This window comes from Triticum urartu, chromosome 6A (assembly GCF_056163025.1).
Source record: "Triticum urartu cultivar PI428250 chromosome 6A, HENAU_Tu73, whole genome shotgun sequence".
Classification (NCBI taxonomy): domain Eukaryota; kingdom Viridiplantae; phylum Streptophyta; class Magnoliopsida; order Poales; family Poaceae; genus Triticum; species Triticum urartu.
This window is the reverse complement of record NC_141878.1, coordinates 119,637,154-119,663,198: the sequence shown is the minus strand read 5'-3', so window position 1 is coordinate 119,663,198 and position 26,045 is coordinate 119,637,154.

The following is a 26,045-nucleotide window of genomic DNA, read 5'->3' as shown; positions in this document are numbered from 1 at the left end:
CCTGGACTAGAGACTTGTGTGGTTAGTCAGGTCATGGCCGACTCCCTCGCCAGGCTTCTGCTTGAAGGTTTCCGAGATACACGACGTGTACATGGTGGTAAGTGGCGAGAGCATGTGTGAAGAAGTACACCCCTGCAGGGTTATAAATGATCTATTCGAATAGCCACGTCCACAGTAAAGGACTTCTGGGTTGCCTGTACAGTTCATAGATAACTTGAAGTGGATACACTAAAACTTGCAAGATAAGCGTGAGTGCTATGGATGGCGTTCTCGTAGGGAGACGGGAGCGGATCCATGGTGGCGTATTGATATGGTGAATATGTGGACTCGTGTGCACCACCTCAAAGAGTTACTAGCAGTCGTAGTTTAGGATAGCCACCGAGTCAAAGCTGGCTTGCTGCAGTTAAACTCCACCATCCCCTTGTTGATAATGATGCATATGTAGCTAGTTATGATGTAAGTCTTGGTGGGTACATTTGTACTCATGTTTGCTTATTTTATGTTTTGCAGAGAGACTCCAGTCTCGCTAGTAGTTCCGCATGGACTTCGACGTTTAGCTTGTTACCTCAGCTACGATCTTGTGCCCTCGGGAGGGTCTTGTAGATAGTCAGGCTTCTCAGCCTTTTTCATTTGTAGTTGTCTGTACCCATACATGTTATGCTTCCGCTTGATGCTTGTATGCTTTGTATGTTGGGTCATGAGACCATGTTTGTAATACTTGGCTCCTCGGAGCCTAATGAATAAATACTCTGAGTCGTAGAGTCTTGTTGTGATGCCATGTTGTATTTGCACATATCGAGCATATTGTGTGTATGATTGAAATGCTTGGTATGTGTGGGATCCAACAATCTAGTTGTTTATCCTTGGTAGCCTCTCTTATGGGGAAATGTAGACTGGTGCTTCCACTGAGCCTTGGTAGTCCGCTACAGCCCGGTTTACCGGAGTCCTGCTAGCCCAGCACTACTGCTCCGAAACACTTAGACTGGCCGGCATGTGATTCACTTCGTTCCTGTGTCTGTCCCTTCGGGGAAATGTCACGTGGTGACCTTCAGAGTCCTGCTAGCCTGCTATAGCCCGGGTTCCCGGAGTCCGGTTAGCCTAGTTGCTACAGCCTGGATTCACACGCTGCTGACCGACACGCTCGATGTTGTCTCATGTGTGCTTGTCCCTGTAAGTTAGTGCCACTTTGGGTTCACGACTAGCCATGTCAGCCCGGTTTCTCTGTCATATGGATGCTAGCGACACCATCATATACGTGAGCCAAAAGGCGCAAACGGTCCTGGCCCAGGTAAGGCGACACCCGTGGGAATACTGTGCGTGAGGCCGCAAAGTGATATGAGGTGTTACATGATAGATCGGTGTGACTTAATCGGTGTCCTGACAGCTTTGGTATCAGAGCCTGACCGCCTGTAGGATTACCAACCCAAACTGGTCGAAGTTGAGTCTAGAAATGCTTTAGTTATATGTAGGGGAATTGATTGTGGGAAGGGACGTAAGGCTCTTTTTACTCCTTTACCTTATGCCCTTCTGATCTGAGTCATCCTCTTCTTTCCTACGTGGGTTAAGGACTAGGATCTCATTTCTCTATCAGGTTCATGTGTTACTAATCCGTAGAATCTTAGGATTGTTGGTTCTAGGCCTCACACTACAAAAAAAAGATACATCCTTGACATTTTGGGCCGAACGAATTTTTTTTCTGTCATACATATGACACTTCTATGACGATAATTGTGACAAAACCCGGTATCATCATAGATGTGGTGGGCTCCTACTTCTATGACAAAAAATCATGACAGAAAATGGGCTTTTCGTCCTGGGCGGGCTGGAGACGCAGCTGCATGACATTCTTTGGGCCGTCCATGACGGAAAAAACCATGGTAGAAGCGAGGGCGATGAAAATTTCGGGGAGTTCCCGGTTACGGTGGGAGGTCGGGGGACGAGCGATGCACGCTTCTCTCGTACACGTACACGCGTGTGTGCGAGGCGTTGGCTCTAACTGAACCCGAGCGAGGCGTTGGGCTCTAACTGAACCCGAGCGATTGCACTACAGGCTACACGTTACTGAACCCGAGCAATTGATCGATGGCTGTTAACTGAACCCGATCGAGCGATTCCTTCGCTACTGCTGCTAACTGAAGCCGATCGATGCTGCCTCTGGATGAACAGTGAGCGTTGCGGGGGGGGGGATGAACAGTTCCCGGTGGGGGTGGATGAACAGGACCCCGTGGTGTTGCCTCTGGATGAACAGGACCCCGATCGATCGAGCCGGTTGGGGCTGGATGAACAGGACCTCGTGGAGGGCTGGATGAACAGGACCACCCCGTGGAGGGCGGGATGAACAGTAGACGGTGGAGGGCAGGATGAACAGTAGCCTGTGGAGGGGTGGTTGAACAGGAGCCCATGGAGAGGGCTGGTTGAACAGTAGCCGGTGGAGTAGCGTGCGGTGGAGGCTGGATGAACAGCAGCCCGTGGATGAACAGTCGCAGGTGGAGGCTGGACGAGGTCGACGGTGGATGAACAGTAGCTCGTGGAGGCTGGAGGGGTCGACGGTGGAGATGAACAGTATCCCGTGGAGTCCCGTTTTGCGGTACGCCACACCCTTCCCGATGAACAGGACCCCCGTTTCGACCATAGCGCTCCAACACAAGTCTGTTTCCTCCGTTTTGCGGTACGCCACACCCCTCCGGATGAACAGGACCCCCGTTTCGACCGTAGGAGGTCCGTTTCCTCCGTTTTGCGGTACGCCAAACCCCTCCCGATCAACAGGACCCCGTTCTGAACGTAGGAGGTCCGTTTCCTCTGTTCTGCGGTACGCCAGGCCTCGTTTCCATCGCCTGTTCCGTCCAAGCCCTCCTAATGAACACGACCACGCATTTCGTTCCGACCCAGCCGGTTGGCTCCCACGCGTTCCGTTGCCTCCTGACGAACACGACGCATTCCGTTGCCTCCCCATGAACACGACACATTCCGTTGCCTTCCCATGAACACGACACATTCCGTTGCCTCCTCATGAACATGACGACGACGCTGTTTCTTCATTCCGACCCAACCATGTCAACGAGCCCTCGTCGTACGTATGCGCGAGTAGGCGTTCGAGACCCCGCCCGTATGTACACATACATGGCCGTATTTTCTTTCTTGCACCCTGGCCGCCTCTACTACGACACGTGCGCGCCTCTACATCCACCAGTATATATGTACATACATGTTCGCGACCAGAATGACAACGCTACGTACGCTTCGACCAGGTGGGTCCCGACTGTCAGGCACTTCCTTGCGTGCGAAGATCTAGCTGGTGGGTCCCAGGAGTCAGGGGTGAAATATAGTGGCCCGTCCGGTGGGTCCCCGATGTCAGGTGGAGGAATAATTATTTTGCACGTAATAAGGAGGCACTTCCTTGCTGCGGCCATGGACTCAGCTGTCAGCGTCTGCACGTACAGTCCACGTCCGATGGAAGCCGTTCCTTGACCACGTTGACCACGCCTCGCCAAGAGCACCAGGGCGGTGGACGATGGTGAGGCCTAGGAAGGGGACGACGCGGAGCCGGGGAAGACGCTGCAGTGGATGCCCATGCGTAGAGGAGTACGAGGGTTCACTGGTTCGCTACAGTGTGAGGCTGCCGTCGCCGCAGAATAACAGGGGGTGTGGGTGAGTAGAGGGGTGGCCTGGTCAGCGGTGGGAGTAGTAGGGGGCGGTGAGGCCTCCGCCGCATCGCAGCCGGCCACGAGAGGTAGGAGCACGAGGCACGACCGGCGCTGGTTTGGGCGGCTGGAGCAAGAAGACCAGAGGTTGAAGAAGCACTACGGCCGTTGGATGGACGTCGTACGGTCACTGGAGCTAGAATCATGCATATTGACTAAGTTGACAAAGCCCTCTATCACCGTCAACTTAGTAGGCCCACAAGTCAGCCTCCCACCAAGGTGGGTCCCAGCTAGCAGGGGGTATTCATTTTTTGTGCGTAATAAGGAGGCACTTCCGGTGGGTCTGAGCTGACAGCAGGGGGAACATTTTTTCGTGAAATACGGTGGCCCGTCGGGTGGGTCCCAGCAGTCAGGGGCAAACATTTTTTTCACGATATACTGGTGGGCATCCGGTGGGTCCCTGCTGTCAGGTGGAGGAATAATTATTTTCCACGTAATAAGGAGGCACTTCCTTGCGGCTGCCGTGGACCCAGCTATCAGCCTCTCCACGTATAGTATTCTTCCGATGGAATTCAGTCGTTGACCACATTGATCGCGCCGCGCCGACAGCACCACGGCGGTGGACGACGGCGAGGCCTAGGAAGGGGACGACGGAGCCGGGGAAGACGCGGCAGTGGATGCCCACGCGGAGAGGAGTACGAGGGTTCACTGGTTCGGCTGCGCTGCCGTCGCCGCAGAATAACAGGGGGTGTGGGTGAGTGGAGTGGAGGGATGGCCTGGCCAGCGGTGGGATTAGTATGGGGGCGGTGAGGCCTCCGCGGCAGCACAGCCGGCCATGGGAGGTAGGAGGAGGCGGCACGACCGGCGCTGCTTTGGGCGGCTGGAGCGAGAAGACCAGAGGTTGAAGAAGCACTACGGCCGTTGGGTGGACATCGTATGGTCAGTCGAGCTAGAATCGTGCATATTGACTAAGTTGACAAAGCCCTTCGTCCCCGTCAACTTAGTAGGCCCACTATACTGGGTCCCAGCTAGCAGGGGGGTATTCATTTTTTTGTGCATAATAAGGAGGCACTTCCTTGCGTGCGAAGATATAGCTGGTGGGTCCGAGCTTTCAGCGGCGGTAACGTTTTTTCGCGAAATACAAAGGCCCTTTCGGTGGGTCCCTGATGTTAGGTGGAGGAATCATTATTTTGCGCGTAATAAGGAGGCATTTCCTTGTGTGCGGCCGTGGACCCAGCTGTCGGCCTCTCCACGTACAGTCCACTTCAGATGCATGTCGTTTGTTGACCACGTTGACCAGGCCGCGCCGAGAGCACCAGGGCGGTGGACGACGGCGAGGCCTAGGAAGGGAACAACACGGAGGCAGGGAAGACTCGGCAGTTGTTTCCCACGCGGAGGGGAGTACGACTGTACGAGGGTTTACTGGTTCGTCTGCCAGCGCCGGAGAATAACAGCAGGTGTGGGTGACTAGAGGGATGGCTAGGCCAGCGATGGGAGTACGATGGGGCGGTGAGGCCTACGCGGCAGCACAGCCGGCCGCGGGGAGGAGGGAGCAGGCAGTCCTCCCACCGGCGCTTGTTTGAGCGGCTGGAGCAGGAAGAGCAGAGATTGAAGAAGAACGACAGTCGTTCGATGGACATCCAACAGTCACTGCTTGTGCGTCAACCTTTTTTTTAGGAAAGCCTCAAATCTGTGGAAAACAACCTACAACCCATTTGCTAATTCTTAAGGTTTTTTTGGAGCCCATATTCTTTTTGTTAGCATTACAGCCCATATTGTGGCCACGGTTAAAAAATTATACAAAATTTTGCATATTTCGGTGTGGTCCGAACTGTTTTTAATCCTGAAATTTCGACTCGCATTCAAACATATTTTAAAAATAAATGTATATCAATATAAAATCCAACAAATTCTCCATGCATAAAAATTAATGTAATTTAAAATCTCGAAATGAAAAAAAGATATTTGAAACTAATTGCCGGTCTGATGTGTTTTAAAAATGTACAGCCCATTTCTCATTACTGATGGGCCATTTTCTCGGCAGCCAAATGAAAGCTCTCCTTGTCTTGAAAGATTTGCAGCCCAACAGGCCTAACAAAGCGACTTACTTGGCAAATCACAAAAAAACTAGGTTGTGGCCGTGGACCCAGCTGTCAGTCCATTTGTTTTTTTAGTCCATTTGGTGGGCTGGGTGAAACAATGATGTAGCATCTATGCAGCCCGTTTAAATCCAATTTGCATTTTTCTCGAAATCCGCGGACTTGCTGGGCTGGGTGAAAATATCATGTTGGGCTAGACGGAGAAATGTTATAAAAACATAAACACATGATTGCACGTCAGTAAAATCTTTGCAAGCTTATGTACGCAATCACTAGGAGTTAACTTGCCAAGTTATATATAAACAATTATTATTATTTTGTAAGAACTTTCAACTTATGAAATAAAATATCATTTTAATTTGATGAGTTAATAGTACATGGGGTATTATTATTTTTTAGGCTAGACGTGGGACAGTTGAGTTGGTTCTAGGGGAAAGTACTGGGAGAAAACTCAGTTTACATCAAAAAAGAAAGTGGGAGAAAATTCAGAGACCTGCTGGGTCCACCTAAGGAGGAGAATATGTTGGGAGGAAGGAGATTCAAAGCACGGCAGGCGAGTGTACTAGTTTTTTTTACGGACAAGTGAACTAGTTTAGATACATAAGCAAATAGCCACTAAAAAAATCAGGTTAATGGGTTCTTATAAGAAATATTTCGGACAAAACAGATAATTACAACACATAGGCTAATGCATGAAACACTTAGATAATAAAGGTGCTTATAAACAGATAAAGTACAACATCTAGACCTTCCTGGCACGCTTGATCATGACGCTGCGGCTGTCCGTGTACTCGTCGGTTATGGGAAGCAGACACGCCCTCATGTCCAAGATCTGCCTGTACATGTCATAGCATGCGTATGTGTCCTTGGCCGCGTAGGTTATGTAGGCTAGATTCAGAGGTACGTCCCATGTGTTCAGGTCGCCTTCTTTCATGTTGGCGTATCAGGGGTCGATGATGGTCTCAGCGAGGTCAACCACGGAGTCCTTCTCCTACCCGTTGCTGATGATCTTGTATTGCTTCTAGATGTCGACAAGCTTGTTGCACCAGATGGCCGAATCATTGCGTTCTTCCTTCTCTCCACCATAGCGAAGGTGCAGTCGGCGCTGCCGATGAAAAGGGCGAATGCTCCAGAACCTGGTGCAGCCATAGGACTGAGGCGAGGCAGAGCTTCACCGAGTCTGTATCGTTGGTGTACATCACATTCAACTTGGTGCAGCCATAGGACTGAATGGCGAACTCAAAGGGGAACTCCTTGCTGAAGTCCATATCCAACAGGCTCACCCCTCGGATCGCCATTGGAGTCTCTTCGAGTGAACGAGTGTGTAGGCGGCGGTAGCAGTTCGTTTTTCAGCTCTTGGGGAACTGGATTCAACAGTAAGCTAAATGTGTCTACAGGCGACAACAGTTACTACCCCTCCCTCGTCCGCTGCATGCCCGGCAGAAGATGCACCCTCGGCCACACGTCGGTTCACAAGCGGGTCTGTATTGGTACTGTAATAACAGGAGTTAGTGGTCACTTTACTTAAATTTAATTAGCTTTAATAGAAATTTGTACTAAAAAGAAGCAATGCATTCGCTCGTTCTATCAGTGCCACAGGATCAACATGCACAACAATTAGAATTATTATTCTCAGGACGCACATGATCAGCACATTTGTCGCACTTTCACAAAGATAATACTACCAAGTTTGAACTGTTTGTTATGGTTGTTGTCCTCTGCATCATCATGTCGTGTTTCCCAGCTTGCAAGATTCAGAACCAACAAATAAGATCCAAATAATAAGTACAACAAAGATGCCTACACATCTCATTGATTCCCAGCTTGCAAGATTCAGAACCAACAAATAAGATCCAAATAATAAGTACAACAAAGATGCCTACACATCTCACTGATTCCCATCTTGCAAGATTCAGAACCAACCCATTAGAGCCTTTTGATAAAGTGAATATCGGGATTAAATCCATCTTGGCTAGCCATGTCATACAATCGAAGAACTTGGCGAATGCTCTTGACCGTCACAACATCTGTAGTTGAGTATTCCTGTTTGCACAGCATGTTTGCACAGCACAAACAAGGAGACAAGAGAAAATGATTTCGCTTTAATAGCGGCCTCCTTGAACTCAACCTCCAGCTCTACTTGGATGAGGCCTGCCTGGAGTTCCATGATTCAATTCATGCGCCTTTTTCTGCAGTTCACCTGAAATGAAGCAAAGATTGCATCATTCAGCTAGCAAGAAGTACTTGCTCTTGTGAGCTGGCAGGTTCTTCTTTAGTAGTTGCACTAAAATTGAGGAACATTAAGGTTGGTTGTCCGGCTCATGTAAGGTGCAACTATAATTTTCTTATCCTTTTGTGTAGTTCCACTAAAATAAAGTGACATTGTGGTGACAGTGACGGCTCCATCTTGCAAAGGCTAATAAAATGTTGCACGAGATTACCAGCAGAACTTGACGGAGATTTTGGAAACTCCAATCACCATTTTGTGCAGTTCCACCAAAATTGAGAGATGTTGCCCACGTGACATTTTAGTTGAACTGCACAAGACACTCATTCCAAAAAAAGTGTTTTGTGCAGTTCACCAAAAGGTCACAATAGCAACAAGGTGAAATGGATATCCCTATCTGCACAAAAAGATAGAAAGTAAACAGTTGCTGGTCAATAACAATATACGAAACATATACAAAATGAAAAGAAGCATCTTATTATGTTCATGGCAATCACGCAAGGACAGTAGAAATTTTAAAACATCAGCAATGCTTCATGTTACTAGAAGCATTACGATCAACAATGAGATTCCTCAAATATGGGATTACTTTAATGGTGGCGTTGCTTGTTTACCATACATAGTAAATCAACATCAGCTAAAGAGTTGGTTTAAGGGCATGGGACCGTGGGGACACCAGGACACTCAGCAGCATAAAGGAGCAACTTACTTATCATACTGGGGAAAACAGCAGGAGTGCCATTGTACTATGTGAGGGCAACAAATCTAATCTTGGAGACCTTTTACTATGTGAGGGCATCAAATCTAATCCTGGAGACCTTTTACTATGTGAGGGCAGCAAATCTAATCCTGGAGACCTTTTACAATGTGAGGGCAGCAAATATAATCCTGAGACCTTTTACTATGTGAGGGCAGCAAATCTAATCCTGGAGACCTTTTACTATGTGATGGCAGCAAATCTAATCCTAGACATATTCTGTTGACTTGTCCACCAGCCGCCACTTTCTATCCTTTTTTCAACCAATAATAGATATGTTCATTATCCAGTTTGTACTGTGTTTTCCCATTATTTCCCTTTTCAACCAAGAGACCGGTTGGGTATCCGGTCTCTACTACTTTCACCATATTATTTCCTCTTTGAATCAAGTCCTAGATTCATGCTACAACTTTCCCCCCTTTCTTCGTTGTTTGAACAAAGCCCTAGATTCGAATGCATGAAGTAGCTTTACCTCTAATAATACTAAAAATTTAGGTGGCTTTGGAAGAGCTGATGGGAGTAGAAAAATATGCACATGCAGACACGTGGGGAGCTGAGGCAGTAGAGCAAGGCCGCTTTCGAAGAACTTATACCTGAGGGTCGCCGGGATGTTGGCGGCGGCAGGTCGGATGTGCGGACAATACGGCAGGGAGGAAGAAGGGTCGGAGGACCTCCCGAGCCGGCCATGTGTCGGAGAGAACGGCACAGGCAGATGATCGGGCCCCTCCGGCAGCTGTGGGTTTCCTCCCTCGGCGGTAATGACCGCATGAATGATGCACCTTTTAGTCCTCTACACACACCGGCCGAAGGGATCCGGCCGGATCTGTGACCAGCGGTGAGCAGAGAGAAAATGTCGCTACCGCTGTCTTGTTTATATCTGGAGAGGATGAGAGAATGAAGAGAGCAACCCTAGTAAAGCAAGCGCTCAGGCCCCTGCGTCCATATATAGTGGAGTGATTATCTTTTTTCTCTCCACAACAAGCGTTTCAATTTGTGTACGTGGCATTAAAGAAAAGAAACTCTCTATTTAAGGTGACTACTATACGACTCCTACTTACTAGTAGTAGTACTACAGTATTGTTCACTTGTGCTCCCCGCCCCTCCATTCATTGAACAACCCCACGGGTGAATAAACATACAGTAAGTACTGTATTTATATAGAACAAACAAGCTCGAACTATTTTCACGTAGTTAAAAGTTGAGGGCGGAGCTTTTCCCGGGCAGTACGCGCGGCAGTTTTCGGGTAGGGCTAGAAGACTATTTTATTTTTTTTTAAAAACTTCGAGACGGCCACATAGCATGGAGCCGACCCCAACGATTTTAAGCTTACAGGCACGGTACACGCTATCCTAGACTACTATACACATGGAACTGCCACATGAGCGTCCGGGCTGCGCTTGGCTCTTCGCCTCTTTGGGAAGTCGAACAATGATGGAGTACTACTGCACTGGAGGAGTACTACAGTACGCTTCTGGCCATCTGACACCGATTGAACTGTTGCATGTCCACCGCGTGCGGGAGGGAGAGCGTGTAGCGAAAGCTTCTCCTAGTCTTGCCAGCCACCACGCTCATGGGCGACGGAGGGACGCTCCTGCCTTTGCGTGTATGACAGGTGTGTGGCCAACCTGTCATACAGCCAAAGGCAGGTGCAGTTAAGTCCACGAGGGAGAGGATAATCAAACTTCTCGTTGATGTACGAGTTGACGCGACACATCAAAGCGCTGCACTCGATATATTTCAATAATTTGCATGTGTGACTCCCAGATACAGAGGCCGGGGGTCATCATCCTCCTTTTTGAGAAAAAACAGACGCGTGTGTGAGAGGACGAGTGCGTGCGTGCACCTCTTCTCTTCATGTATAACGTACTACTAAACTCAGAGTACAAGTTTTTGTGGGTGGCACGATGGTGCGTGCGAGAAGTCCCGAGAGATACGTTTAATGCATTAATTGCAATGCATGCATGCATAAAGTACATGCATTTGTCAATTTTCTCTTAATACTTGCATGCAATGATTTAATGCACCTTGGAATCTGAACATGTGTTGGGGACAACCAAATTGAGCCTTATAAAATGGAAAAACTAAAATTTTGAGATAAGCCCTATAAAACCGGAAAGGAGGGAGTTGAAAAAGAAGTACTCCATTCGGGAATAGTGCCGCACTTCGAAACTAGAACCGTCAATAAATTTTGAGCTTGCGTCTCATCACATTCCAAATTACTCCATGCTATATTGAATTGCAAACCTGTTCACACCGATCACAACCTAAACGGTTTCCCACTTAGGAGCGTATTAGTACTCGGTTATAAATACTAGTGTGCAAAAATGACTGCACATTCCTCCTCAACTCTTCATCCACAAAAACAAACAAGTCATTCAGCATCCTTCCCTTGCGTCTGCCATGGCCAGCGTGAGTTCTGGGTCGAGAGATTGCCACCAGGGAGAGGCGAGCATGGAAGCAGAAGCACGAGAGATGTCCCGCCTCGCTGCGAGAGCAGCCGACATGTCCCGCCGCACGGAAGTAGCAACACAGAGGTCCCGCCGCGCTGCTGAAGCAGCACGGAGGTCCCGACACGCCGTCAATGCAGCAAACTGGTCCGGCCGCGCCGCGGAAGCAGCAGAGATGTCCCGCCGCGCCGCGGTGGCCTGGGAAAATTTCTCGCGGGCAGGCGACGACTGTTACAGGCGCATGCATGCGATCGTCCATAGACAGATGGATCAGATCTCCGGCTCGTCGAGGTTGCAGGACAACATGATAGCCTCGTTTGAACAGGCTACCGGCATCATCCGGCAACTAAGGGAGGGCAATGAGAGGCTCCGGGCCGAGCGCGACCTGCTGGGGGAGAAGATCGTCCGAAGTGCAGACTTGCAGGAGGAGACCAGTGCCTTGTTGAAGAAACTTATGGACGAGAATGACATGCTCCGCAACGAGTGCCAAAGGTTGGTGGAGGAATCCGTGGATGTTCTCAGGTAGCGTCTTGAGGACAAGAAAGAGCTCATCACCGCTCGCTGCGGAGACTAGTTTCCTGGTTTCTTTTGATGTAATAATCGGTTTAGGATATGGATTGTGCCGTTGGTTGTGATATGTTGGGTTCTAGCGCGGATGTTTGGCCTTTGTTGGCCTCTTGGGATGTTGTGATTTCAATTTGGTAGCTTTTAGTCCTTCGTGTTAGGATGGAGTTGTGCTGAACTTCTTGTGAATTGTGGTGGTTTTTAGTAATGAAAATCGAAAGGGGCAACCCCTTCTTTGATCAAAAAAATTTAATCGTCCTTATATATTCATCAGTCTTGCTATAAGTCGTAGTAGATGCTATATAGGTCCGTCGGATCTTACATCAAGATATGTGCTTTCAGATTTTCTTTTTTCTCTCTTAAATCTCAGTCGAGTGAGACATAGCCACGCCATTAAACAGAGGCTCGGGCGCCATTAATGGAGACCTTGGGAGAGAGGTGGACGGCAGATGGAGGTCAAAGGGCTCTCCTCCCGATAAGCATGCGCAGGGGTCTGATCGCACGCCTCTTGTACTCAAATAGCTACCCTGCATGTCACCTCCTAGCTAATAGAAAATGGGGACGCGTGGCGGCACGTAAATGGTACTAGTAAGTAGAACACCCACGGTTTCAATAATACTTGTGTTTCCGATTGTAACATGACATCACTTGTTCCAAAATGACTTTGTTGATTGTTAATGTGTGCGCCTTCGTAAATCGGACTGCAAATTTACCATAGCATGTTGGTGCCATGTCATGGCACCAAGCCAAGTTTCATTATTTTCATGCGTGTTTTGGATCTACGGGAATTAAAAAACTAAGTTTCTCAATGTTTCCAACCCAGCCACGACGCCCAGAATTTTGAATTTCATTCCCATTTCTTGCATGGAACCTAGAAATTTACCCGAGGACACACATGTGATTTTTCAACCAACTTTGGTGCACTGGAACATGTGCTTGTATTTCAAATTTGAATTATGCACACAAAGGTGACACGTTCCCTCCCAGAACCACGAGCCTTCTTGAGAGAAGCTCCGATTTGCAAGAAGCTTATACCAAAATTTGTTCCTATTCGGCCAATTTTTTTACCACGGCATGGTACTACCATGACATGACACCATGCCAAGTTTCATGATTTTAAAACCAAGTTTCTCAATGTTCTCGACCGAGCCACGATGCCCAGATGTTTGAATTTTATTCTCATTTTTGCATGGGACCTACTCCCTCCTTCCATCTATATAGGGCCTAATGTGTTTTTCAAGACAGCCTTTGACTATTGACAAGATTAATAGCACATGAGATGTATACTATGAAAATTATATTATTGGAAGCTCCTTTGACATACAAAATTGAAGGTATGCTTTGTGTAAGTTGCATGTCATATACTATTGCTCTAACGTTTGGTCAAATTTAGCCTCGAAAAATGCATTAGGACCTATATAGATGGAAGGAGGGAGTAGAAATTCACCCGAGGACACAAATGTGATAATTCAACCAACTTTGGTACACGGGAGCATGTGATTATAGTTCAAATTTGAATTGTGCACATTAAATGACCAAAAACTCAACTAATGTGTAAATAAGGCCAAACGAAGCCGGAATAATTCCAAAATTAACAGGGCACTCATGTAGTTTTATGTTGCCTTTGTAAATAAGCTCAAGGGGGACAATGTATATCTTCGCACTCAAAGGTGGAACGTTCCCTCTCAAAACCACGAGCCTTCTTGAGAGAAGCTTCGGTTTGCAAAAGCTTATACCAAAATATGTTCCTATTCGGCCATTTTTTTACCACAACATGGTAGTACCATGACATGACATCCATGCCAAGTTTCATGATTTTCAGACATGTTTTGGATTTACAAGAATTTTAAAACCAAGTTTCTCAATGTTCTCGGCCGAGCCACGATGCCTAGATGTTTTAATTTCATTCTCATTTCTTCCATGGGACCTAGAAATTCAACCAGGGACACACATGTGATTTTTCAACCCACTTTGGTGCACCGGAGCATGTGCATGCAATTAATATTTAGATTATGCACATTAAAAGTCCAGAAACTCAATTAATGTATAAAAAGGCCAAATGAACCCGAAATAATTCCAAAATTTAATAGGGCACTCATATAGTTCTATGTTGCCTCTGTAAATAAAATCAGGGGGGAGGTAGCGTATATCGTTTCGCACACAAAGGTGACACATTCCCTCTCGGAACCACGAGGCTTGTTGATAGAATCTCCGGTTTTGCAAGAGGCTTATACCAAAACTTGTCCCAATTCAGCCAAAAATTATATGTATGAAAACAGGGTTTAGATTATCCCAAACATCTCGCTACCTAGACCAATAAAATGGATACAAATATTTGAATTGGAGAGCGTATGGTACATGTAGTTCGTAGTGAAATATGATTACTACTATATGTATGTTTTTTGTTATCAAGATAATATTTAAATTATTGTATAACTTGACAACAATCGTATTCAAGTAAGGAAAATTGATTCAAATTTAGTCCATATGGTATACGACAATATATATGTTCACATGGTGGAGTAAAATGTTCATATATGATGGAAGATCAAAATGTACGACCACATCAATTATAAACCGCAAGGTCACCTAACGATATATTCGAATTCAACATAACGTGGATTCAAAAATTGAAATTCGAGATCATGGCATCTGTAATCATATAAAAAGGGACATTACTCTTTCTTTGGTGGGAATTGATTTGTTTTTTGTTGTTGTTGAGGGAAGTGCGAATCGATTTGGTACTGTGCAGGGTAATCTTGTTCTCCCGATTTTTTTTACATTTTTCTTGTAGTTTTTTCAATGGCATCTATAGCAATATAGTAAAAGGGGACATGACTCTCTTGTGTCTTGTATGAATTGTTTTTTACACGTTAAGTTTGTTCTGCCGAACAAGGAATCCGCACCTTGTTATCCCAAAATTTTCAAGCTCGAGTGAGGGAATCCTAGATTAGGGGGTGTTCGGATAGCCGAACTATACCTTAAAGCCGGACTCCTGGACTATGAAGATACAAGATTGAAGACTTCGTCCCGTGTCCGGAAGGGACTTTCCGTGGCGTGGAAGGCAAGCTTGGCGATACGGATGTTCAGATCTCCTACCATTGTAACCGACTCTATGTAACCCTAACCCTATCCGGTGTCTATATAAACCGGAGGGTTTTAGTCCGTAGGACAACATACACATCAACAATCATACCATAGGCTAGCTTCTAGGGTTTAGCCTCTCTGATCTCGTGGTAGATCAACTCTTGTAATACCCATACCATCAATATTAATCAAGCAGGACGTAGGGTTTTACCTCCATCGAGAGGGCCCGAACCTGGGTAAAACTTCGTGTCCCCTGCCTCCTGTTACCATCCGGCCTAGACGTACAGTTCGGGACCCCCTACCCGAGATCCGCCGGTTTTGACATCGACATTGGTGCTTTCATTGAGAGTTCCTCTGTGCCGTCGCCGTCAGGCCCGATGGCTCCTACGATCATCAATGGCGATGCAGTCCAGGGTGAGACCTTCCTCCCTAGACAGATCTTCGTCTTCGGCGGCTTCGCACTGCGGCCCGATTCACTTCGCCATCTAGAGCAGATCGAAAGCTACGCCCCTGGCTGTCAGGTCAGATTCGGAAGTTTAAACTACACGGCCGGCACCCGCGGGGACTTGATCTTGGACGGATTCGAACCACTGCCGAGCGCGCCGCATTGTCACGACAAGCATGATCTAGCTCTGCCGTCGAGCAGTGCCCTGGAGGCCGCACCCGCGTCGGCTCCGACCCCTAGTTCGGAGCCGGCCGCGCCGATCGAGGACGGGAAGTTGGACGCCGCCTCGGGGGCTGAGATCCCAACAGCGGTTGAGCCGAACACCAGCCCCATACCCTGCAAGACTCGTGACTCCATGGAGCCGGATTCTTCTCCGGACTCCAAACTCTCCACGCCCCTGCCGAGCGAATCCGATTGGACGTCGATCATGGAGTTCACAGCCACGGACATCTTTCAGCACTCGCCTTTCGGCGATATCCTGAAGTCACTGAAGTCTCTCTCTTTATCAGGAGAGCCCTGGCCGGACTACGGTCAGCAAGGTTGGGATTCGTACGATGAAGAAATTCAAAGCCCACCCACCACCCAATTTGTAGCCACTGTCGACAACTTAACCGACATGCTCAACTTTGACTCTGAAGACATCGACGGTATGGACGCTGATGAAGGAGATGATGAAGAACCAGCACCTACTAGGCCCTGGAAAGCCACCTCGTCATATGACATATACATGGTGGACACCCCAGAAGAGGGAGAGGGCGATGGAACAGTGGAGGATGACCCCTCCAAGAAACAGCAAAAGCGCCGGCGTCAGCGGCGCCGCTCAAAATCCCGCCAACACAAAAATAGCGATTCCAGCACGGGAGATAATAATACCTCAGAAAGCGCCAAAGAACATCCCCCTGAGCAAGATTTAGCACAGGAGGATGGAGAAACCAGCCCTCATGAAAGAGTGGCCGACAGAGAGGTCGAGGACGATAATTGTATGCCTCCCTCCGACAACAAGGCAAGCCTCGACGATGACGAATTCGCCGTGCCAGAGGATCTCGTTGAACAAGAGCGTTTTCAACACAGGCTCATGGCCACGGCAAGAAGCCTCAAGAAAAAACAGCAACAGCTTAAAGCTGATCAAGATCGGCTAGTCGATAGATGGACTGAAGTCCTTGCGGCCGAAGAGCATAAACCCGAACGCCCCTCCAAGTGCTACCCGAAGCGCAGGTTGCTACCCCGATTAGAGGAGGAAGCACTCGACACGGCCGACAGGCCACCTCGTGGCCGCGAGAGAGAGGCCTCATGGCCCTCCACCCAAGCCGCACCCCATACCAAGGCACGGGAATACGCGCCGAACTTACGCGACATGTTGGAGGAGAAGACAAGACAAACAAGATCGATCTACGGATCGCATAGGCACCCCACGACTCGAGACGACAACCGTCACACCGGCCACAAATTCGGCAGGGCCGAACACAGTAGACAAAGATCATTGGAGCTACGTCATGATATCGCCCAATACAGAGGCGCCGCACACCCATTGTGCTTCACAGACGAAATAATGGATCATCAAATCCCCGAGGGTTTCAAACCCGTAAACATCGAATCATATGATGGCTCAACAGACCTCGCGGTATGGATCGAGGATTATCTCCTTCATATCCACATGGCCCGCGGCGATGATTTCCACGCCATCAAATAGCTCCCACTCAAGCTTAAAGGACCAGCCTGGCAGTGGCTTAACAGCCTGCCAACAGGGTCAATCAGCTGTTGGGAGGACCTGGAAGCCACATTCCTCGACAATTTCCAGGGCACTTATGTGCGACCCCAGATGCTGACGACCTAAGCCACGTAATTCAGCAGCCAGACGAATCGGCCAGGCAATTCTGGACACGGTTCCTAACAAAGAAAAATCAAATACTCGACTGTCCGGACGCAGAGGCCTTAGTAGCCTTCAAGCATAATATCCGCGATGAGTGGCTTGCCCGGCACCTAGGACAGGAGAAGCCGAAATCTATGGCAGCACTCACGACAATCATGACCCGCCTTTGCGCAGGAGAAGACAGCTGGCTTGCTCGTAGCAACAACATGACCAAGAACCCTGGTCGTTCGGACACCAGGGACATTAGTGGCAGGTCGCGTCGCAACCAGCAGAAGCGCCGCATCAACGGCGACAATGCTAAGGATACGGCAGTTAATGCTGGATTCAGAGGCTCTAAATCCGGTCAACGGAAAAAGTCATTCAAAAGGAATCCTAGGGGCCCGTCCATCTTGGACCGAATACTCGACCGCTTGTGCCAAATACATGGCACCCCTGAAAAGCCGGCCAATCACACCAACAGGGACTGTTGGGTGTTCAAGCAGGCAGGCAGATTAAGCGGCGACAATGAAGACAAGGGGTTGCATAGCGGTGACGACGAGGAGCCCCGACCGCCGAACAACAATGGACAGAAGGGTTTTCCCCCACAAGTGCGGACGGTGAACATGATATACGCCACCCACGTCCCCAAGAGGGAGCGGAAGCGCGCGTTAAGGGACGTATACGCGGTAGAGCCAGTCGCCCCAAAGTTCAACCCATGGTCCTCCTGCCCGATCACCTTTGATCGAAGAGACCATCCCACTAGCATCCGTCATGGCGGATTCGCCGCATTGGTTCTCAACCCAATTATTGACGGATTTCATCTCACTAGAGTCCTTATGGACGGCGGCAGTAGCCTGAACCTGCTTTACCAGGATACAGTGCGGAAAATGGGCATAGATCCCTCGAGGATTAAGCCCACCAAAACGACCTTTAAAGGCGTAATACCAGGTGTAGAGGCCAGCTGCACAGGCTCAGTCACACTTTAAGTGGTCTTTGGATCTCCGGATAATTTCCGAAGCGAGGAGTTAATCTTCGACATAGTCCCGTTCCGCAGTGGTTATCATGCACTGCTCGGGCGAACAACATTTGCCAAGTTCAATGCGGTCCCGCACTACGCATACCTTAAGCTCAAGATGCCAGGCCCTCGAGGAGTAATTACGGTCAATGGAAACCCCGAACGCTCCCTCCGTACAGAGGAGCACACGGCGGCCCTCGCAGCGGAAGTACAAAGCAGCCTTTCCAGGCAGTTCTCCAGTCCGGCCATTCAACGACCGGACACCGTCAAGCGCGCCCAGAGTAACCTACAACAAGACCGCCTGGCACGTTCCGAGCAGGCGTAGCAATTCGGCCCCGACCCCAACCCTCGCAAAAAGGCGACGCCAGTACTTCGCGTCCATAACTACGCTCTGGAGATACCCTGGGCATAGGGGGAGGGGCACCATCACGGCACGCCCAAAACACGGCTTAAACCGCACCAGGGGCTGCCGATTTTTTACTTTTCTCTTACTTTCAGGACTCTATTCTCCGGAAGGACTGTTCGGCAGTTCAACTACCGCACAAACGATGCAAGAACCAGGAAGCAGACAAGCCATGCCGCATTACGGAAATCATAGGTGGTCTCTATCACGAGTAGTATACCTGTTTCGCATACTATTCCGCAGCTTGCCCCTGGAGCAGACATGTTAAATAGTCCAAATTTTCGTTTATCACATTACTTGTATCGTTCTGCTTTGGTCGTAGCCATTTTAATGAACAATGCATAGCTTTTGTCTATTTTTTGCATTACCTTTTTTTCCTTAATGACATGTTGCACCCGTACACCTTGGTACGGCCAAAATACGCCAGGGGCTTCAGTACCCCTCAACATGGTGTAAGAAGTCCGAACACTTTCACAAGTGCGGCACCCCGAACTTATAGCATTATATGCATCGGCTCCGAATCATGTCTTGGGTCAATAGTTGGGTCTGCCCGGCTCCTATGTTTTGGTGCCTTACGTTCCGCTATATCGGCTAAGGTAGCACTAGGAGAACCACTGCGATTGTGCCCCAGTTGAGCTGGGCCGAGCACCTCAGTGGAGAAAGCTAAAACTGACCGTCATGATGAGGCGAGAGCTGGTCGCTGTTCGAGAGGTCTTTTCGAGCCCTTAAAGACTTATGCCGCTTAGGGCGAGGAGTCGGCTCTGTCCAGCCAAGGCGTGCATAGCGCCCCGAACTCGGTCTTCCGAATACTAGGGGCTTCGCTGAAATTTAAAATTATAGAATTCTATGGCTAAGTGAGAGTGTTCACGCATTATAGTCCGATTGCCTCGTTCGTTGGGCTGAGCGCCTCCCTTGAAGGACCCAAATATGGGAAAAAGAGCGCCCAGGTTTATCCCCGAACACCCCAGCACTAGCGGCAAGGGGGCAGAAGCCGACGACTCACCATCTCTCAGTATAGATAAACAGCCGCACAGAAGGTAATATTTTAAATTCAAGCAGCATTGCTTAGCGCATATGAACAAGTTTTCAGCGCACAGGATAACACGAGCGGGTTTTATTCAAAAAATACATCCTTGGTACATTCATCCACAACAAGGCGGGCACCCTTCAGAACATCCTTATAATAATTCTCGGGCTTGCGATGCTCTTTCCCCGGCGGTGGCCCGTCCTTCACAAGCTTCTCCGCATCCAGCTTGCCCAGTGCACCTTAGCACGTGCAAGGGCCCTACGGGCACCTTCGATGCAGACGGAGCGCTTGATATCTTCAAGCCTCGGACAGGCCTCCACCAGCCGCCGCACCAGCCCGAAATAGCTCCCAGGCAGGGCCTCTCCAGGCCACAGCCGAACTAGGAGGCCCTTCATGGCCTGTTCGGCCGCCTTGTGGAGCTTGACCAGTTGCTTCAGCTGGTCGCTCAGGGGCATGGGGTGTCCGGCCTCAGCGTACTGCGACCAGAACACCTTCTCCGTCGAGCTGCCCTCCTCGGCTCGATAGAATGCGGCGGCATCAGATACACTTCGGGAAAGATCTGCGAACGCTCCTGGAGAGCTCCGGATTCGGGTAAGTAACAGGTAACTCACGTTTATGTGTTTGCTTTGCATAAAGAATGCCTTACCCGCCGCAATCTTCTTCACCTCATCCAACTCCTGGAGGGTCCTCTGGGACTCGGCCTTGGCAGACTTGGCATTCTCTATAGCTGCCGCGAGCTCGGACGCTCGCGTCTTCGACTCAAGCTCCAAACTCTCATGTTTCTTCATGAGAACCTAGAGCTCTTGCCGCACCTTGCCAACCTCAGCCTCGTACCTCTCCCGCTCGGTGCACTCCACGGCCGCACTCTTCTCGGCCTCAAGCAGCGCTTGCTTAAGGGTCGCCACCTTAGACGTGGCCCCTACAATAGCCATGTCAATCCTGTCATTTTTGCAATTGCACCTTTTTTATATACATATTCAAACAGGGTATTTCTTACCTTCCTTCTCCTCGAGCTGCTTCTTGGCACGCCCGAGCTCTTGCTCGGACTTCTCGAGACTCGGCTTCAGCACGTCAACTTCCACAGTCAGTGCGGCGGACGCTAGCAGAGAAGCCTGCATACGCATATTGACTCCTTTTGTTAGACTCCTGCGAATTCTTTGATCCTCTATTCGGCTTTTCTTCCCGAACGCCCAACAGAGCATCAGGGGCTACTATCTATGCGGTAACATTATTTGAACATTCTTTACTTACCTCAAAGCCTATTAAAAGGCTTGTACAAGCTTCAGTCAGTCCGCTTTTGGCGGACTGAACCTTCTGGATCACCGCACTCATAATAGTGCGGTGCCCTTCGTCGATGAAGGCACCTTGGAGCGCCTCCAACATATTGTCCGGCGCCTCCGGTTGGACGGAGGTCACCGGCACGGCAGGCTTGCTCCTCTTGGAAGGAGGTCACCCGCCGGACTCTGGAACCCTTGAAGATTCCGGAGCTGTGTCCGGCCTTAAGCCGGACTTGGAGCCATGGGGGTTTCATCCCCTTTACTCCTGGAGTCCGGGAGGTCGCATTGCGGCGCCTCCAGGACCACCTCCTCCCGGCTTGGAACCTGTTGGGACAACACTTCGGTGTCGTCCACAGGGCGGGGGGATGAAGCCGTCGGAAGCGAGTTTACCTCCGACGGATCCAGTGAGCCGCTCGACGATGTGTCGAGCCGGTCTTTAGGTGGGCAGCATAAACACATTCGACGTAAGGGAAAGCTATGCAATAAACAAATACTATGAGTCGCTCCGGTATCCGGATACTTACGATTTCGCCAGGGGCTTGGCCCTGGGCTGCCACTCCTCTTAGTCGTCGTCGACGTCGGTGGAGCAGTCTGGAGGAAGGGTTTTCCCCTTCTTGGACCCTCCGGCCTCCTCAGAGAGGGCGGCCTTCCTTTTCTTTCTCCTCCCGCTGGAGGGGGAGAGGTCTCTTCTTCTTCCTCCTCGTGTTCATGAGAGGAAGGCGCTTCGGGACCGTCGGATGACGAGTCCGACACCTCCTGGCGCCGGGCACTCTTTCGAGTCCCCGTGGCCCTTTTCGTGGCCTTCTTCTCCGGCACCACATAGGGCGCCGGAACCAGCAGCTTCGCCAAGCAAGCGTCCGCTGGGCCTTCGGGCAAAGGAGCCGGACAGTTGATCTGTCCGGACGTCACCTCCCAATCCTGTCAGAGATAAGGGAGCTTAGATCCCGCATAGAGTCAAACTATGAAAAACTAATACCTTGTAAAAAGACGAAAACAGCTTACCGCCAGAGTGCGGTGCTGAGCACTGAATCCGGGATCCTCGGCAGCGGATGCGGGAGCCTCGGCGCCCTTGAAAAGCATCCTCTAGGCATCTTCGTACATCGTGTCGAAGATCCTGTTAAGAGTTTGATGCTGCGCCGGGTCGAACTTCCAAAGGTTGAAGGCCCGTCGTTGACACGGGAGGATCAGGCGGATGAGCATAACCTGGACTACGTTGACAAGCTTGAGCTTCTTGTCCACCAGGGTTTCGATGCATGTTTGGAGTCCGGTCAGCTCTCCTTTTTTACCCCACGACAGGCCGGTCTCCTTCTAGGAGGTGAGCCATGTAGGGGGTCCGGACCAAAACTCGGGGGTTGCGACCCATTCGGGGTCGCACGGCTCGGTGATGTAGAACCACCCCGACTGCCACCCCTTCAGGGTCTCCACAAAGGAGCCCTCGAGCCACAGGACGTTGGCCATCTTGCCAACCATGGCACCGCCGCACTCTGCCTGGCTGCCGCGCACCACCTTCGGCTTGATGTTGAAGGTCTTTAGCCATAAGCCGAAATGGGGGCGGATGCCGAGGAAAGCCTCGCACACGACGATAAACGCCGAGATGTTGAGGACGAAGTTCGGGGCTAGATCGTGGAAATCCAGGCCGTAGTAGAACATGAGCCCCCGGACAAATGGATGCAGAGGGAAGCCCAGTCCGCGGAGGAAATGTGGGAGAAATACCACCCTCTCATGAGGCCTAGGAGTGGGGATGAGCTGCCCCTTTTCGGGGAGTCGGTGCACGATGTCGCTGGCCAGATATCCGGCCTTCCTCAGCTTTTTTATGTGTCCCTCCGTGACGGAGGAGACCATCCACTTGCCTCCCGCTCCGGACATGACTGGAGAAGGTCGAGGTGGTAGTGCGGACATGGGCGCTGGAGCTTGAGTGCGCAAGAATGGATAGGCAGAGGAGGAAGAAGGCATGGGTGAAAAGGTGGATCCTTATCCCCTTATATGGGCATACGCGATTATGTGTCCCCACCAGCCTGATAAAACTTGCTTATCTCCAAGCGCCGTAATCAAAGGCGCGGTTGGGTTACCCACGCCGGTATTGATGAGAATCCCGAAATGAGGAGGCATGCTCTCTGCTTCAATAAGACGTGCCAAGGAAACCGCCTCGCACAATGCACAGAGGTGGGATAATTAAATGGATAAAGGCTTGGCCGTGGCGTGTCGCACCACGGAATACGTCAGCAGATTAGATTTGTGTCAATATTATTATCCTCTCTATGGCAATATGTGGAAACTTATTTTGCAGAGCCGGACACTATCTTTGTGTTCAAGATCTTCTATGGAGTATTTGGAGGAGGAACCCGCCTTGCAATGCCGAAGACAATTTGCACGCCGGACTCATCTTCATTGAAGCCTGGTTCAGGGGCTACTGAGGGAGTCCTGGATTAGGGGATGTTCGGATAGCTAAACTATACCTTCAAGCCGGACTCCTGGACTATGAAGATACAAGATTGAAGACTCCGTCCCGTGTCCGGAAGGGACTTTCCCTGGCGTGGAAGGCAAGCTTGGCGATACGGATGTTCAGATCTCCTACCATTGTAACCGACTCTATGTAACCCTAACCCTATCCGGTGTCTATATAAACCGGAGGGTTTTAGTCCGTAGGACAACATACACATCAACAATCATACCATAGGCTAGCTTCTAGGGTTTAGCCTCTCTGATCTCGTGGTAGATCAACTCTTGTAATACCCATACCATCAATATTAATCAAGCAGGATGTAGGGTTTTACCTCCATCGAGACGGCCCGAACCTGGGTAAAACTCGTGTCCCCTGTCTCCTGTTACCATCCGGCCTAGACGCATAGTTCGGGACCCCCTACCCGAGATCCGCCGGTTTTGACACCGACATCGAGTATCTTTTGTCTCACCTGCTTTCAAACTCCCACTTCTTCAACCCGCGCCGCGCCTTGTTATCCCAAAATTTGGACGCGCGCGAGAACTCCCTCCTCATCCGAAATCGCTCCCGTAGCCCAGACACGCAAAATCCCCCTTCTACCCCTCAACCGGAAAAGAAGTTCCACGTCGCGGTGTCAAAACCGGTGGGGGTACGCTGGTAACTTACCCTACATTTCGGACAAGCGCGTCCCTAAGCTTGGCTCACCCCTCCCCCTTCGCCCCCCCATTCGTACACCGAGGCCGCCAAAACCCGCGAAACCCCACGCTCCTCCGTCGGCCTCCCGACCGCCGCCCAGCCGGAGACTCTTCCCCGACTACGTCGTCCACCGCAATAGCTCGCCGTCCCTCATCCACCGCACCGGATGAGGATCCGTTGTCGATCTCGTCGTCCCGCTGGATCAGCCGCCCCGTCCTCCACCTCCAAGGAGCTGCCCCGACGTTCGCCTCGTCTATCGCGCCACCTCAATCCCCACAGCGCCGTCTTGACCTGCCCCACCAGAACCGCAACACCCTCACCAATTCCTCCGATGAAGCCAAGGCCAACTCGGCGCCACCAGGGAGGTTCTGCACTCACCGCTGCATTTTATCTTTTATTCAATCTCATGGGGCTGCCGGTGCTCGATACCGAGCAGACATGGGGTGTCTCCCTCGACTGCGCCATCGTCGGCCACATCATCCACGGCGTCTCTCCCCCATGTCGTTCCTTCCTCGGCGGCGACTTCCACAACGGCACTAGCTGCAGCTGCTCCGGCTCTCGCTCGCGCTGCGGCTCTGTTCTTGTTGTCGGTCGCGCTGCTGCACCGCTCCTGCTTTCGTTCATGCTGCTACTCTGCTCTTGCTCTCGCTTGCGCTGCTGCTGCACGACCTCCAGCATCTACAGGAGTTGCTGCTTTAGCACTCGCTCGCAGTGCTACTGCACGACTTGCTCTCTGCTAGTACGTTCCCTGCTAGAGCGTCTGCTGATTTAGATCACTGCTTCTTTGCTACTAGTGCTCGAACGCCCTAAACATCTATTGCAATGCTCTGTTACTAGTTCAATCAGTTTCGACAATAAAATTCAGTTTCGACTGTGAAGTTCATTTTCTTCAGTTAAGTTCAGAGTGAACAGTACTTACATCATCTTTCGGAGCAGCCGTGGCGCGGCTGATGCGTTTTACATCTAGAACTTTTTGGTGATGTATTTTACATCATCTATTGCGGATGATATTAGGGTCCCACTTCAGATTAACGTTGTCTGTCTTGTCATGCTTCAGCCTCGTCACCGTACACCTTAGCGGAGCTGCTCCAATGACGGAACCGTCCATCACAGTGGAGCAGTACCCTCGGTGCCGTTTCCAGAGGCCTCGGATCTTCTTCCCCGCCTCTGACAGTCACACCAGCATCATCACCATCCTCCACGTCCAACCCAATGATGTTGAGGTCCACAAGGCTATGCCAAAGAGGTTGTACACTCGACGCATCACTTTGTTTCTCCATTCCTATGTTCTTCCAATTCATGTGAGCCAAACACCCAGGTTGACTGAAATCCTATGTTTCCAAATGCTCTGTTTTGCATGTGCATTCCTATCCTATTCCTGTGTTTTTCCTGTCCCCGCGTTTATAGAATCCTCCAATTCTAAGGAGCCCTTAAAAATTTACTTCATTTTCATATAGGCGTCAAAGAAAACTCTGTGTGTTATGTCCTGCTCCTGCCGTGCCATCATCCACCCCACCTGAGGTGCACCATCAACAGAAGCGTTCACTGCAGCAGAGACCCCCTGCAGACTTCCTTTCGCCGCCTCAGATCATCTTCCCCGTTGCCGGCAGCCACGCCAACTACATTACCATCATCGACTTGAGCAGATGAACCTGAGGACTACACAGTTCCGGAAGAGAGGTCGCAGTCTTTCGTGTTTGCTTACGTTATACATCGGTTATTATTACCTGCTACTTTATCGTTCAATCTTGAGTTTTGAATTGCCCATGGGTCTCATATCGAGCCAGCAACGAATAGTATCTGTCTACTATCTGGTTCATCTAGGTCTTCTATGTGGTTCATGTTGGGTGGGCAACAAACAATAGATGGTCCATTGTCTATCTTTTTAAACTGAAGCTATAATCTACCTGCTACCATTAGTTTTGGATCCATCCACTCGTTTGCTACCATCAGTCTTGATTTTTGCATGCACCCCTTAGGCCTTACAAAATCTAACTATTTTTTTTATTATGCATGTCAGATATTGTACACAATCGTACTGAACATGTAGAGAAAAAGAGAAGGCTGTTGC